Below are 12,849 nucleotides of genomic sequence, written 5' to 3'. Positions count from 1 at the left end.
CCATATGTGAATGGAACGGGAAAAAACCCTAATAACCGGTACAGTGGGACCTATCCTCTGCCATGCACTTGTCAGTGGTTCGCAGATTGTAGATGTAGATGTAGAAGTTCTAGAGAAAAGAAGACGAAAAACTTAGTTCAGCGTTCAGAGTTAATCATGGGTGGGTGACATGCAAAACACAAAACCACTAACAACCAACATGTTTATTTAAGGTGAGGTTAGCAAAAATATATTTAAAAAACATATAGTGCTCATCTAGGAATCCGAATCTCACAAACTAAGCAGCAGAAACATTGATGAGATCTGTGAAATTGACGTTGGCTTTCAAGATATCATTAAAGACCAGGGATAAGGTTATCCTTTCCCTGACGTTCCAACTTCATTTCATTCGTGTGGGATGCGATGATTGAAAGTCTAAATTGGTGTCAGGGATGAACACGAGAAGTTGTAATGTACTCGATAAATCACTAGACCCACGCAGCACCAGAGAATACCACGACAAGTGCCTAGCTTTCTCGCGTGTGTGAAGCACTATATTCTCTCCAGTTTGTTCTGTTCTCGGCACAGCTGAACTTGCCGAAGGGTTGATACTTCCAATCAAATCGGCTTTCTTATGGCGCAAGTCATGTGCTGCTTCAATCATACACTTTTTGATGAAGTTGCCGTCGGGAAACGGTTTCTATCGTCCTGCCATGTTGTGTACAATTTAGATAGACTCATTTTCAGAAAAATTTATAGCGAAGGCCACAGCCAGGAGATCTCCGCACGTGTGAAGATCTCCTAGTTGTTGTTGTTGTGGTCTTCAGTCCAAAGACTGATTTGATGCGGTTCTCCATGCTATTCTATTCTGTGCAAGCCTCTTCATCTCCGAGTAACTACTGCAAACTACATCTTCCTTAAGCTACATAATGTATTCGTCTCTTAATCTCCCTCTGGATCTCCCTCCCCCCCCCCTCACCTCCCCCGATCACCACGGACAACGCAGTGGCCGAGCAGCCTTCACTTAACATCCGAGAGCAGTGGCGTTTGCGTTGAGTTGTCAGTGCTAACAGACAAGCAACACTGAGTGAATTAATCGCAGAAATCAATGTGCGATGTACGACGAACGTATCCGTTAGGACAGTGCTGCGAAATGTAGCGTTAATGGGATATGGCAACAGATGAACGATTCGAGTGCCTCTGCTAACAGCATGACATCGCATGCACCGCTTCTCATGGGCTCGTGACCATACCTGTTGGACCCTAGACGACTGGAAAGCCATGGCCTGGACAGATGAGTCCCGATTTCCGTTGGTAAGAGATGGTGGTAGGGTTCGAATGTGGCGCAGGACCCACAAAGCCTAGGACCGAAGTTGTCAACAAGGCACTATGAAAGCTGGTGGTTGCTCCATAATTATGTACGCTGTGTTTACATAGAGCGGGTACTCTGGTCTAACTGAACCGACCACTGACTGGAAATGGTTATATTCAGCTACTTGGAGACCATCTGCAGCCATTCATGGACCTAATGCTCCCAAACACCGATGAATTTTTATGTAAGACAATGTACCATGTCACCGGGTCACAGTTGTTCACGATTGGTTTGAAAAACATTCTGGACAATTCGAGCGAACGATTTGGTCATCCTGGTCGCCTAACATGAAACTCATCTAAAGTTTATGGGGCGTAATCGAGAGGTCAGTTCGTGCACAAAATCCTAAACCGGCAATACTTTCGCAGTTAGGGACGGGTATAGAGGCAGCGTGGCTCAACATTTCTGCAGGGGACTTCCTACGACTTGTTGAGTCCATGCCAGAGTCGAGCTGTTGCACTAAGTCGGGGAAAAGGATGTCTGACACTCTGAAACAAGCACCTATTTTGTATAAGTTGTAAATAAATAGTTGACACTATTAAAGTTTCAACCCTCGTACATTTACTTCTGCACTCGACAAGCCCTCTTACTCTGTGTGGCGGAGGGTAAGTTTGGTACCGCTATCATCCCTTTCCCCTTTCCCTGCCACACCATTACCTCCGCAAAACCTTTCGCATCCGCCAGTGGCGCGTAGGATGAACGGTAGTGAATAAACCTCCGTATGAGCACTAATTTGTGTGATTTTACTCAAGTATTCATTTCGAAAGACGTGAATAGGAGGAAATACACTCCTGGAAATGGAAAAAAGAACACATTGACACCGGTGTGTCAGACCCACCATACTTGCTCCGGACACTGCGAGAGGGCTGTACAAGCAATGATCACACGCACGGCACAGCGGACACACCAGGAACCGCGGTGTTGGCCGTCGAATGGCGCTAGCTGCGCAGCATTTGCGCACCGCCGCCGTCAGTGTCAGCCAGTTTGCCGTGGCATACGGAGCTCCATCGCAGTCTTTAACACTGGTAGCATGCCGCGACAGCGTGGACGTGAACCGTATGTGCAGTTGACGGACTTTGAGCGAGGGCGTATAGTGGGCATGCGGGAGGCCGGGTGGACGTACCGCCGAATTGCTCAACACGTGGGGCGTGAGGTCTCCACAGTACATCGATGTTGTCGCCAGTGGTCGGCGGAAGGTGCACGAGCCCGTCGACCTGGGACCGGACCGCAGCGACTCACGGATGCACGCCAAGACCGTAGGATCCTACGCAGTGCCGTAGGGGACCGCACCGCCACTTCCCAGCAAATTAGGGACACTGTTGCTCCTGGGGTATCGGCGAGGACCATTCGCAACCGTCTCCATGAAGCTGGGCTACGGTCCCGCACACCGTTAGGCCGTCTTCCGCTCACGCCCCAACATCGTGCAGCCCGCCTCCAGTGGTGTCGCGACAGGCGTGAATGGAGGGACGAATGGAGACGTGTCGTCTTCAGCGATGAGAGTCGCTTCTGCCTTGGTGCCAATGATGGTCGTATGCGTGTTTGGCGCCGTGCAGGTAAGCGCCACAATCAGGACTGCATACGACCGAGGCACACAGGGCCAACACCCGGCATCATGGTGTGGGGAGCGATCTCCTACACTGGCCGTACACCACTGGTGATCGTCGAGGGGACACTGAATAGTGCACGGTACATCCAAACCGTCATCGAACCCATCGTTCTACCATTCCTAGACCGGCAAGGGAAATTGCTGTTCCGACAGGACAATGCACGTCCGCATGTATCCCGTGCCACCCAACGTGCTCTAGAAGGTGTACGTCAACTACCCTGGCCAGCAAGATCTCCGGATCTGTCGCCCATTGAGCATGTTTGGGACTGGATGAAGCGTCGTCTCACGCGGTCTGCACGTCCAGCACGAACGCTGGTCCAACTGAGGCGCCAGTGCCGACATTGTGCATGCTCTGTTGCCTGTGTCTATGTGCCTGTGGTTCTGTCAGTGTGATCATGTGATGTATCTGACCCCAGGAATGTGTCAATAAAGTTTCCCCTTCCTGGGACAATGAATTCACGGTGTTCTTATTTCAATTTCCAGGAGTGTAATATAGTGCCTGCCTCTTCTTCGAACCTGTTATCTCGGTATTTCAGTATTCTGTGTTGTACAACGCCTCTTTTATAGCGTCTGGCACTAAGATTTGTTGTTAACCATTTCCATAACACTCTTGCGTTTACTAAATGATCCTTGCCGCTCGTCATTGAATTTTCTCGATCTCTTCTCTTAATCCAGCTTGGCAAGGCTCCGCATTGGTGAGCAATAATGAAGAATCGGTCGAATGAGTGTTTTGTAAGCCACCTATTTCGTGGATTAATTACATATCTTTAATATTCTTCCAACGAATCTCAACCTGGCATCTGTTTTTCCTACAATTATATTTACTGGGTGGTTATAATTAAAGTGCAGCAATCACAGAGGTCCTGTGGGGCTGTAATTATAGCGTGGCAGCGGAACTTGGTAGATATTCGAATGCGTTAATGCAGAACCGATTTTTGCTGGGAAAGAAATTAGTTCCAATCTTAGCCACCAGATGCAAATCTGGTGCTATATGACATCTCGTTGATGTCTCCGGTGCTCATGTTGAACAAATTGTGTGAGAGGCGGTTCATAATAACAACATTATGCCTTTCTCAGTTGTTTGACGTTTTCTGCCAGCGTCCCGTTCCTAATCCATTACATATGGAAATATTTCTGTACGCCTTTCTTGCACTCACAGCTACAATTTGCACCTGTTGGCCAAAATTAGAACTATTCTTTTTCCAGCGTAGTTTAGTTCAGCTTTAACGCCTAGGAGTATCTTCTAATTTCTGGTATCATGCGATACCAGGTTACACTCAACAATCGAGCTAGGTTAATAATTGGCTCCTTTTGCCGACCTCCCGACTCAGCAGCATTAGTGGCAGAACAACTGAGAGAAAATTTGGAATACATTTCACATAAATTTTCTCAGCATGTTATAGTCTTAGGTGGAGATTCCAATTTACCAGATATAGACTGGGACACTCAGATGTTTAGGACGGGTGGTAGGGACAGAGCATCGAGTGACATTATACTGAGTGCACTATCCGAAAATTACCTCGAGCAATTAAACAGAGAACCGACTCGTGGAGATAACATCTTGGACCTACTGATAACAAACAGACCCGAACTTTTCGACTCTTTAAGTGCAGAACAGGGAATCACTGATCATAAGGCCGTTGCAGCATCCCTCAATATGGAAGTTAATAGGAATATAAAAAAAGGGAGGAAGGTTTATCTGTTTAGCAAGAGTAATAGAAGGCAGATTTCAGACTGCCTAACAGATCAAAACGAAAATTTCCGTTCCGGCACTGACAATGTTGAGTGTTTATGGAAAAAGTTCAAGGCAATCGTAAAATGCGTTTTAGACAGGTACGTGCCGAGTAAAACTGTGAGGGACGGGAAAAACCCACCGTGGCACAACAACAAAGTTAGGAAACTACTGCGAAAGCAAAGAGAGCTTCACTCCAAGTTCAAACGCAGCCAAAACCTCTCAGACAAACAGATGCTAAACGATGTCAAAGTTAGCGTAAGGAGGGCTATGCGTGAAGCGTTCAGTGAATTCGAAAGTAAAATTCTATGTACCGACTTGACAGAAAATCCTAGGAAGTTCTGGTCTTACGTTAAATCAGTAAGTGGCTCGAAACAGCATATCCAGACACTCCGGGATTATGATGGCATTGAAACAGAGGATGACACGCGTAAAGCTGAAATACTAAACACCTTTTTCCAAAGCTGTTTCACAGAGGAAGACCGCACTGCAGTTCCTTCTCTAAATCCTCGCACAAACGAAAAAATGACTGACATCGAAATACGTATCCAAGGAATAGAAAAGCAACTCGAATCACTCAATAGAGGGAAGTCCACTGGACCTGACGGGATACCAATTCGATTCTACACAGAGTACGCGAAAGAACTTGCCCCCCTTCTAACAGCCGTGTACCGCAAGTCTCTAGAGGAACGGAGGGTTCCAAATGATTGGAAAAGAGCACAGGTAGTCCCAGTGTTCAAGAAGGGTCGTCGAGCAGATGCGCAAAACAATAGACCTATATCTCTGACGTCGATCTGTTGTAGAATTTTAGAACATGTTTTTTGCTCGAGTATCATGTCGTTTTTGGAAACCCAGAATCTACTATGTAGGAATCAATATGGATTCTGGAAACAGCGATCGTGTGAGACCCAACTCGCTTTATTTGTTCATGAGACCCAGAAAATATTAGATACAGGCTCCCAGGTAGATGCTATTTTTCTTGACTTCCGGAAGGCGTTCGATACAGTTCCGCACTGTCGCCTGATAAACAAAGTAAGAGCCTAAGGAATATCAGACCAGCTGTGTGGCTGGATTGAAGAGTTTTTAGCAAACAGAACACAGCATGTTGTTATCAATGGAGAGACGTCTACAGACGTTAAAGTAACCTCTGGCGTGCCACAGGGGAGTGTTATGGGACCATTGCTTTTCACAATCTATATAAATGACCTAGTAGATAGTGTCGGAAGTTCCATGCGGCTTTTCGCGGATGATGCTGTAGTATACAGAGAAGTTGCAGCATTAGAAAATTGTACCGAAATGCAGGAAGATCTGCAGCGGATAGGCACTTGGTGCAGGGAGTTGCAACTGTCCCTTAACATAGACAAATGTAATGTATTGCGAATACATAGAAAGAAGGATCCTTTATTGTATGATTATGTGATAGCGGAACAAACACTGGTAGCAGTTACTTCCGTAAAATATCTGGGAGTATGCGTGCGGAACGATTCGAAGTGGAATGATCATATAAAATTAATTGTTGGTAAGGCGGGTACCAGGTTGAGATTCATTGGGAGAGTGCTTAGAAAATGTAGTCCATCAACAAAGGAGGTGGCTTACAAAACACTCGTTCGACCTATACTTGAGTATTGCTCATCAGTGAGGGATCCGTACCAGATCTGTTTGACGGAGATAGAGAAGATCCAAAGAAGAGCGGCGCGTTTCGTCACAGGGTTATTTCGTAAGCGTGATAGCGTTACGGAGATGTTTAATAAACTCAAGTGGCAGACTCTGCAAGAGAGGCGCTCTGCATCGCGGTGTAGATTGCTCGCCAGGTTTCGAGAGGGTGCGTTTCTGGATGAGGTATCGAATATATTGCTTCCCCCTACTTATACCTCCCGAGGAGATCACGAATGTAAAATTAGAGAGATTAGAGCTCGCACGGAGGCTTTCAGACAGTCGTTCTTCCCGCGAACCATACGCGACTGGAACAGGAAAGGGAGGTAATGACAGTGGCACGTAAAGTGCCCTCCGCTACACTCCGTTGGGTGGCTTGCGGAGTATAAATGTAGATGTAAATGTACTTACAGCCCACACTGGACCTCTGTGAGTAGCCAAACTTTAATTATAACCATCCGTAATGTGGTCAATCCACTTCATGTCACTGTAGTTGTGACATTTCTAGTGATTTTCGGCTATTAGCGAAATCCAACAGTAATGGATCTGATACTCTCTGGCAGATTAAAACTGTGTGCTGTACCAGGACTCGAAACTGGGACCATTCCCTTTCGTGGGCAACTGCTCTTCCAACTGAGCTGCTCTAGCAACTTTACCTCCGCCAGTACTCATCTCCCACTCCAAAACTTCACAGAGGTTCTTCTGTGGAACTTGCAGTATTAGCACTCCTGGAAGAAAGGATATTGCAGTGACGTGACTGGGGAACTACACTACTGGCCATTAAAATTGCTACACCAAGAAGAAATGCAGATGATAAACTGGTATTCATTGGACAAATACATTATACTAGAACTGACATGTGATAACATTTTCACGCAATTTCGGTGCATATATCCTGAAAAATCAGTACCCAGAACAACCACCTCTGGCCGTAATAACGGCCTTGATAAGCCTCGGAATTGAGTCAGACAGAGCTTGGAGGGCGTGTACAGGTACAGCTGCCCACGCAGCTTCAACACGATACCACAGTTTATCTAGAGTAGTGACTGGGGTATTGTGACGAGCCAGTTGCTCGGCCACCATTGACCAGACGTTTTCAGTTGGTGAGAGATCTGGAGAATGTGCTGGTCAGGGCAGCAGTCGAACATTTTCTGTATCCAGAAAGGCCCGAACGGGACCTGCAACATGCGGTCGTACATTATCCTGCTGAAATGTAGGGTTTTGCAGGGATTGAATGAAGGGTAGAGCCACGGGTCGTAACACATCTCAAATGTAACGTCCACTGTTCAAAGTGCCGTCAATGCGAACAAGAGGTGACCGAGACGTGTAACCAATGGCACACCATACCATCACGTCGGGTGATACGCCAGTATGGCGATGGAGAATACACGCTTCCAATGTGCGCTCACCGCGATGTCACCAAACTCCGATGAGACCATCATGATGCTGTAAACAAAACCTGGATTCATCCGAAAAAATTACGTTTTGCCATTCGTGCACCCAGGTACGCCGTTGAGTACACCATCGCAGGCGCTCCTGTCTGTGATGCCGCGTCAAGGGTAACCGCAGCCATGGTCTCCGAGCTGATAGTACATGCTGCTGCAAAACGACGTCGAACTGTTCGTTCAGACGGTTGTTGTCTTGCAAACGTCCCCATCTGTTGACTCAGGGATCGAGACGTGGCTGCACGATCCGTTACAGCCATGTGGATAAGATGCCTGTCATCTCGACTGCTAGTGATACGAGGCCGTTGGAATCCAGCACGGCGTTCCTTATTACCCCCCTGAACCCACCGATTCCGTATTCTGCTAACAGTCATTGGATCTCGATCAACGTGAGCAGCAATGTCGCGATACGATAAACGACAATCGCGATAGGCTACAATCCGACCTTTATCAAAGTAGGCAACGTGATGGTACGCATTTCTCCTCCTTACACGAGGCATCACAACAACGTTTCAGCAGGCAACGCCGGTCAGCTGTTGTTTGTGTATGAGAAATCGGTTGGAAACTTTCCTCATGTCAGCACGTTGTAGGTGTCGCCACCGGCGCCAACCTTGTGTGAATGCTCTGAAAAGCTAATCATTTGCATAACACAGCATCTTCTTCCTGTCGGTTAAATTTCGCGTCTGTAGCACGTCATCTTCGTGGTGTAGCAATTTTAATAGCCAGTAGTGTATTTCCGCAATTAAACTTTGCAACGGAGTGTGCGCTAACATGAAACTTCTTGACTGATTAAAACTGTATGCCGGACCGGGATTCGAATGTGGGAGCTTTGCCTTTCGCGGGCAAGTAGTTTACCAACTGAGCTCCCCGAGCACCATAAGTTAGGTAGATAGGAGAAGAGGTACTGCCGAAGGTACAGCTGTGAGGAGGGGTCGTGAGTTGTGCTAGGGTACCTCAATTAGTAGAGCTCTTGCCAGCGAGAGGCAGTGTTCCCAGGTTCGAATCATGTTCTGGCACACGATTTTAATCTGCTGGGAAGTTCCATATCAGCGCACATTCCGCTGCAGAGTGAAAATTCATTCTGAAAGTGCTCAATAGTTCAAATTTATATACATTCAAGGTCAACTTCTAGTCCCATCTTCAGTGATCGAACTTCAGCCGGTCCCTGTGAATTTCTCTATAGTCCTCTGTTATCAATATCGTCAGCGACCAGCCTAATCATTACTGTCCTGTGCTAACCTAAATGTGACGGTATGAAGACTACATTTTGCGGACACTCAGGATTCTGTTCCATTTTAACACACCTATTTGTTGATATCAGCTTTCTTCGTCGTTGACAATGTGTACTGGCACCTGCTTTCATGTTCCCACTCACTATTCGGTGAGCGATATTTCCCACTATAGAAGAGGAAGTAGTCTTGTACATCTCTCTGCTATTCGAATTATTCACTTACGATGTATTGTTCTGCAAATCCTCCAAGTTCGGATTCATTACATGTCGCTCGTGCACAATCGTAAATACTGCAAGCATAAATGTTAATTGAGTGTGGTAGCTCGATCCAGCAAACACCAAGTTTTACCTGTTAGAGTGCTGTTAAAGTCTCCAAAGGGTATTCTACCGGAACAGCCCCCTCCCTCCCCCCACCACAAAAAAATAAAAAAAAATAAAAAAATCGGTACCCGTTGTAGCACCACAATTGCATACTCTTTTTATTTATTTTTTTAATTTTATTTTCTTGCTCAATCCGTCTTTATTTTTATATCTACATTTTTCTCGGCAGTTTTCCGCAAGGAACAAGAGCACAATTGAAGGAGTTTGTCTCTTTCCATTTTATCTGACATTTTTCCGCGTCTTCAAACTCACATGTGTTGTCAACTTGACTTCAGCCGATTCATTGGTAAAGTCTGCAGGACAGTCAAAATGAGGATATTTTTTCATTCTGCAGGTTTTTTCACCCTCTTTCAAATACAGAGTACTCTTTTGAAGGTATGATATGCAAATAAACACAGTCGTGTGTGTGTGTGTGTGTGTGTGTTTTATGTGCTTGAGGGGAGAATGGGAGAGACTGACGGGAGTTCAGGGGTTTCTATTCCTTTGTACAGCGTCGGAACATTAAGTTTACGTTTTTTTTGTTAAGGTTCGCTGTCAAGATAAAGTTTTTACTAAGCCTCTAATGCAGGCCACTTAAAATGGTTTTATGCTTTGGCCGTATATTCGTTGACGGTATATTTCTTGATTTGAGTATTTTCAGTTGGACAGCGTTTTGCATTGTCAAGATGATATTCAGCGCGTCATAACCAATTATTATTCAGTCATCCTTCAGAAACCCACCTTTCTTGCTTTCAATCGCGTTCAGGCACTCTTGCTTGGTGAGATGTTTCGTATTACTCTGGCATCTTCCCATGCTGTTCCCCCTGTGGATTACGTGGCGTCACAGCCAGTTTTAAAGGATTTTTCCCCCCATATCAAGAGAAAAAATCATTAACTGACAGCGTCTAGTACGCTTAAGTGAAATAATATTTAATTTTAGTGTGACAAGGAACTACGTAATGCACCGATGAATGAATTTCTGATGGCCTATAAAAAGACTTGGAATAGCGTGGAAAGATCTATTGTTATCTGACACTCTTCCTCTTGGGTTCAGGTCTCTCTTGCTCTCTTCTTAGTTTCCGCTATTATCTCTGTTACCATTGGTTATACGAGATTGTTGCTGTGCTGTATAACTTCTTGTAAGTGTCGTAAATCTTTTTCAGATTAAAACTCTAAAAAGAAGTATTTTCTGCCTATAGACTACGTCATTAGATCATTATTTCATTGTAAAGTACAGTAACAGCATACCAGTGAATGAAAGTGAAATATTTAAATAAGGAGCCTTTATCGTCTGGTTCGCGATTTCGTTACGTGCAGTATTGTGCGTGATTGCCATTTAATTGTTACACTCATTAGAGCGTGCAATCAAATCTATTTTCAGATGTCCGGTAACCTTTACGAAGACAAAATATTATATTTTCGCAGTCAAATACGTAAAAAAATGCCAAACGAATTGTGGACCGTAGCTAAATTCTGAAATGAGCGTAGAAAGTGATAAAAGTAGTAATTGTTCTTGTCTGCGATGCAAAGTAATTACGATAAATCAGAAAGACATAATTTCATATTTAGCCCCAGTTCTTCTTATAACGTTACCGTCAGATATAGGATCTTCAGTAAGTCATTTACGTTAACTTCAGTTTTGCCTCTTATTAGATTTGATAGTTAAACTCAAGTTTTATTTCAAATTACAGGCAGTAAGGTTATAATTCGAACAACTGGGAATTTATTACAGTATACCGCGCATTGTCATTTCTCTTTGTGATTAGAGCAGTACAACTGTATTAGAATATCGTCCGCTTCTCCGATATCAGCGGTGCGTGGATGGCAAAACAACTCAGCCTCGCAGCTCTTAACGACACACGATGAGCTTACAGTTCCTGTTATCATGTTTCCATTTATTTGCATGCAGACCACTGTGTGCGTTCGCTACGAGTGAGAAATTGTACGATACGTGTTGTTATCACAAGAGGATATGTTTCTGACGGGCTATTTATTTTCACGGGCTTTGCACTACAGCCTTGTATTCTGTATTTGCTATTTGCTTTCCCGTTAGCGGTGATGGTTGCTGCCACCACTACATTCCGCAATCTATGCGCAAGTATTTACCGTGTGTCGTGCCGTGAACAGAATGTCATTTGAAAATCTCTTTTAAACCTCTCCGTACCCCCTCCCCCCCCCCCCCCGCCCCCCCCTCTCTCTCTCTCTCTCGCTCTCTCTCTCTCTCTCTCTCTCTCTCTCTCTCTCTCTCTCTGTCTCTCCCCCTTTCTCTTTCTCAAACACGAGCGCAGAATGATGCGTCGTCGGCCAGTAGAGAAAAAAATGGTTATTTCGTGCCTATCGTGGAAGTCTCTGTCGAATTTAGTTTCAGCTAAATATATTCTTCTACTGAATGTGATCTTATATCGCGGCCCAAATTTCGACGGAAACACATGTAATTCAAGTAAATGGAAAAACGTGTCTGGCACACTGCTTAGAACATACACTGTCCTCTGAAAATAGCAGGTCCTTATGTGTTGAACTAATCTGGGTAATATCCGGTAAATCACCAAACGTTGAGCCGGCCGGAGTGGCCGTGCGGTTAAAGGCGCTGCAGTCTGGAACCGCAAGACCGCTACGGTCGCAGGTTCGAATCCTGCCTCGGGCATGGATGTTTGTGATGTCCTTAGGTTAGTTAGGTTTAACTAGTTCTAAGTTCTAGGGGACTAATGACCTCAGCAGTTGAGTCCCATAGTGCTCAGAGCCATTTGAACCATTTTTTCACCAAACGTTGCAGTGAACTGTTAATCGTCACTTCAGTTTTGCATAATAGACCGAAAACTTAAAGGTCAGTAGTATTCTACTTATGCCACAGTTTATATGTGGGTTTCGCCGAATTTTCTGCCAATTCAGCGCTGGTGTTCAAATGCGAACGCACGTAATACTTGTTTGCACATTTCTGTTCCGTAGAGGCGCTCTGTATTTTTCTCTGACACTGTTTGCTGAAGCAGACTCGAAGTTTCTCTGGGGAACAGGATATGCCTCTTTCTCATCTGGATGCCACGTTTACAAAAACTTTATTGAGATTTATGCTACAGTGCTACTACGGCGTTACGATGTTGGACGCTTGTTCCTCAATACACTCGTCTCTTCGACATCGACTTTCTTGAAACGCAATTGAAGTGTTTTGTTGAAAGACGTCGGTGTTAAGCCGATCAGACAGGAGTCCTTAGCAGAAAAAAAAATAATAATATGTACGCTACAGAATCTAGAGTGATTTCTGAAGCTAGTAACAAGCCTTCCATGTACAGCGCTGTTATAAAGCACTAATAGGCAGTTTCTCGGCCATTTCAGATTACTCTATTTATTGACGGGTCATTTATATGCAAAATATAAAACTGTAGACTACCAATAGGCCGTGCGGTTCTAGGCGCTTCAGTCTGGAACCGCGCGACCGCTTCGGTCGCAGGTTCGAATCCTGCCTCGGGCATGGAT

This window comes from Schistocerca americana, chromosome 2 (genome assembly GCF_021461395.2).
Source record: "Schistocerca americana isolate TAMUIC-IGC-003095 chromosome 2, iqSchAmer2.1, whole genome shotgun sequence".
Lineage (NCBI taxonomy): Eukaryota > Metazoa > Arthropoda > Insecta > Orthoptera > Acrididae > Schistocerca > Schistocerca americana.
This window is presented reverse-complemented; position numbering follows the sequence as displayed.